Source organism: Macrobrachium nipponense, chromosome 24 (genome assembly GCF_015104395.2).
Source record: "Macrobrachium nipponense isolate FS-2020 chromosome 24, ASM1510439v2, whole genome shotgun sequence".
Classification (NCBI taxonomy): Eukaryota; Metazoa; Arthropoda; class Malacostraca; order Decapoda; family Palaemonidae; genus Macrobrachium; species Macrobrachium nipponense.
In genome coordinates, this window is record NC_061091.1 from 78,317,917 (window position 1) to 78,322,764 (window position 4,848).

Consider the following 4,848-nt stretch of genomic DNA (forward strand, 5'->3'; position numbering starts at 1 on the left):
AAAAATTAATGACCTTAATTGACCTGTATCCTTGAGAACTGAAACATTTTTGGAAAACACACCATCAACCCATAGGTATACTTATCTACCAAAATTCATCCAAATCAGAATCAGAGACGCATAGAATGTTGGTGTTTTTTTTTTTTTTATTAAGCTGGCCTTATGCCAGCAAATGTTCTTGCTTGTAAAGCAGGCAATGAAACTGACCTGTGACCTTAAAGAATTGGTCACATACTTAGGACCAGAGATCGTCAATCAACATAGTTTCTGATATTAAGGGAGGAAAGAAAGTAGAATGTAGAATTTTGGTCTTGAATTTGATCTGTGATCATCTATGAGACATCAAATGTCTTGACAGTAACTATAATCTGTTTTTTTCCTTCTGTCCACCCGCCTGTGGTGTTTACGTATGGTAACACTGCGTCCCGGGCTTTAGATAGTTACGCTATGTGTAAGTTTTAGGTAAATGAAAGGATATCTGGGTGTACATTTGCAACTGAAAAGTGTTTTAATAATTTACTGTATGCGAATTACACCGTTAATATTCGAAATAGGATCTTGTTATTATTGTTGAATGTAAGCTCAATGTCACTATCTAAAGCCCAGGACGCAGTGTTACCATACGCAAACACCACATGCTGGTGGACAGATGGAAAAAAACCGAATATAGGTAGAGTTGAGTTGAATATAAAATTTAGGCCAAAGGCCAAGCACTGGGACCTATGAGGCCATTCAGTGCTGAAATGTTGACCGACAGTGAAAGGTTTGAAAGGTGTAACAGGAGGAAAACCTCAAAGCAGTTGCACTATGAATCAAGTGTTAGGAGAGGGTGGAAAGTAAGATGGTAGAGAGAGTATATGAAAGGAGGTACAGTAAAAGGAACGAAAGTGGTTGCTGCTAGGGGCCGAAGGCATGCTGCAAAGAACCTTAGGTAATGCCTATAGTGCACCATATGAGGTCCACTGACGGAACTTCCCTCTGCGGGTAACTAGATAGAATAATATTAAGTGGCCTAACAAATGTACAATGTTCAAGAGTTTAGATGTGTGTAAAATCCTATGGGAAAAGGGTAAATTTTATTAACTAATTCATTTGACTCCTTTTAAAAACAGGTCTCTTTTGTTTGTATGGAAATCTTTTGGCTTTCAGCTGTCAGTTACTTGTAATATAATGGTGCATGGTGCCTTTTCTCAACAAGATATAGCTGCTGGGCAGACATTCTTTATCTGATGATGCCTGTGATATTAGGTCATATATGAGAGAGAAGTGGTTTTTAGCAACTATACTCTGTTTTTTTTTCCATCTGTCCATCCGCCTGTGGTGTTTGAGCATGGTAACACTGCGTCCCGGGCTTTAAATAATATCCTATTTCGAATATTAACGGTGTAATTTGCATACAGTAAATTATCAAAACACTTTTCAGTTACAAATGTACACGCAGATATCCTTTTATTTACCTAAAACTTACACAGAGCATAACTATTTAAAGCCCAGGACGCAGTGTTACCATGCAAAAACACCACAGGCTGATGGACAAATGGAAAAAAACAGAGTATAGTTCAGCTAAAGTTAAATGTATATATTTCTGGTTTGTGTTCAGCAATTTCACCGAGATTTTTTATCAAAATCTGTATATGTCAGTTACTTAATTGAAACCAATACATTTTATTAGAATGTTCGCAAGTAAAAGCAATAGAAATATGGAATACAATGAGATAGAACTGTAATCTGTCAAAAGAGAAGCCCAACATAAGCCCAAAACAGAGAGGAACTGAGTCACGAACAAATAGACTGTTATTAAAGGGAGCTTGAACTTGCCTAATGCCCACTCTTGGCCAGTTCTTCTGCAGTGGGTTTATAAAAGTTCTAATGACTTTTACTCCAAACAGCTGCTGTTATTAGCAAGTTCCAGCGGGACGTTGTTTGTGTTGTTTGTATGGCGTTTTTATGTTGCATGGAACCAGTGGTTAATCAGCAACGGGACCAGCGGCTTTATGTGACTTCCGAACCACGTCGAGAGTGAATTTCTATCACCAGAAATACACATCTCTCGCTCCTCAATGGAGTGGCCGAGAATCGAGCCCGCGATCACCGAGGTGGGACGCCAACACCATACCAACCACGCCACTGAGGCGCTCAGCGGTTTTACACGACTTCCAAACCAGGTCGAGAGTAAACCTCTATCACTAGAAATACACATCTCTGACCCCTCAATGGAATACCCGAGGATTGAACATGCAGCCACTGAGGTGGCAGGCCAAGACCAAACCAACCATGCCACTGAGGCGCTCACCACCAAGGTTGCCGAAGAAAAATTGGATCATCTTTACCAAGTGGATGGCTCCCACAGCCAGTTACTCTCTCATAGTTAAGTAGTTTTACCAAGATCCATTTTACTTTTCTCTAATGTGTCACTTGGGGAAAATTTGGAACAAAAAGTTGACAGCTAGGAAGAAAAGGGCTAAATGAAAGCTGTAAAAGTCCCTTTAGTACATATCAAGCAAAACCCCAAACTATTATACTCATATGCGAAGAAGATGAATAAAAGAAGAATAGAAATAGGCCCTCTAAGAATTGAAGGGAGATTAACGAATGAAAAAAAAGGAAATATGCAACATATTGGCAGAACGATATAAGAGAGAATTCACCCCTAGAATTGATAATGAAGATAATGATATAGAAGTAAGGGACGAAAATAGTGAATATTTAGCTGACATAGATATTAATGAAGCTGATATTGTGCAGGCTATTAATGAAATAAAAAAATGGAGCTGCTGCAGGTCCTGATGGTGTTCCTGCTATTTTGTTAAAGAAAGTAGTTCATTCTATCGCAAAGCCACTTGCAATATTATTAAGACAAAGTGTAGATACAGGCAAGATTTATGATGAGCACAAATTAGCATATATTACCCCTACTTTCAAAAGTGGATCAAGACTAGAGGCAAGTAATTATAGGCCTGTGAGTCTAACATCACATATTATGAAAGTGTATGAAAGGGTAATGAAGAATAATATTATGAAACATTTAATAAAAAATAATTTGTTTAATATAGGACAACATGGTTTCGTACCCGGAAAAAGTACACAAACCCAACTGTTAGTCCACTGTGAGAGCATATACAAAAATATGAAAAGCAGAAATGAAACAGATGTGGTTTATCTAGACTTTGCAAAAGCTTTTGACAAGGTAGACCATAATATATTAGCGAAGAAAATTAGAAAACACAATATCGTGGATAAAGTAGGAAGATGGTTAAAAGAATTTTTACACAACAGAAAACAGATAGTTATTGCAAACGATGAGAAATCGGATGAAGCCAAGGTAATATCCGGTGTGCCACAAGGTACGGTGTTAGCTGCAATACTGTTTGTTATATGATTGCAGACATAGACAGTAATGTTAAGGACTCGGTAGTGAGTAGTTTCGCCGATGACACAAGAATAATTAGAGAAATTACTTGTGATGAAGATAGGAACACGCTACAAAGAGACCTTAACAAAGTGTATATGATTGGGCAGAGGTAAATAGGATGGTATTTAACTCTGATAAATTTGAATCAATAAATTATGGAGACAGAGAAGGAAAGCTATATGCATATAGGGGACCTAATAATGAGACAATCACAAATAAGGAAGCAGTTAAAGACCCTGGTGTGATGATGAATAGGAACATGTTATGCAATGATCAAATAGCAATTCTATTGGCAAAATGTAAAGCAAAAATGGGAATGTTGTTACGACACTTCAAAACAAGAAAAGCTGAACACATGATTATGCTTTATAAAACATATGTTCGTAGTCCACTTGAATATTGCAATATAATATGGTACCCACACTATCAAAAGGATATTCCACAAATAGAGAGTGTACAAAGGTCCTTTACAGCTAGAATAGAAGAAGTTAAGGACCTTGACTACTGGGAAAGACTACAATCATTAAAATTATATAGTCTAGAAAGGAGAAGAGAACGCTACATGATAATTCAGGCATGGAAACAGATAGAAGGAATAGCCGAAAACATCATGGAGCTAAAAAAATATCAGAAGGAGCAAGCAGAGGTAGATTAATAATGCCCAAAACTATACCAGGAAAAATAAGGAAAGCACACAGGACATTAATCCACCGCGCACCAGCATCGATAATGCAGCGTCTATTCAATGCGTTGCCAGCTCATCTGAGGAATATATCAGGAGTGAGAGTAGATGTGTTTAAGAATAAGCTCGACAAATATCTCAGCTGCATCCCAGACCATCCAAGATTGGAAGATGTAAAATATACTGGAAGATGTACTAGCAACTCTCTGGTAGACATTAGAGGTGCCTCATACAGAGGGACCTGGGGCAACCTGAAGAAGATGTAAGGTCTGTAAGGTAAGGTGGGAGTCTCCACTGCAGTTCAAAAACGTCGTGTCTTGTAAATATAACAAAGCCTCCAACGCTTTTAAGCGTATGGATACTTGCCGATAAGCAATCATTTTTGTTATCTATCTTTCACCAGCCATCTTATTTCTTACTTGTTTGTTTGTTTGTATGGTGCTTCTACGTTGCATGGAACTAGTGGTTATTCAGCAACGGGACCAACGGCTTTACATGACTTCCGAACCACATCGAGAGAGAGTGAACTTCTATCACCAGAAATACACATTTCTCGCTCCTCAGTGGAATGGCCAAGAATCAAACCAGCGACCACCGAGGGTATATTTTTTGGCATTTACTTGTTTTCTTGTCTATTTCAGAGAAAATCCCTTTCTTGACTGTCTTCTCTCTTTTATTACTCATGTCAGTTCCCTTAGATGTTCATCTACATTAAACTAAACATCAATAAAATAGTATACAATGGATAAGAGAG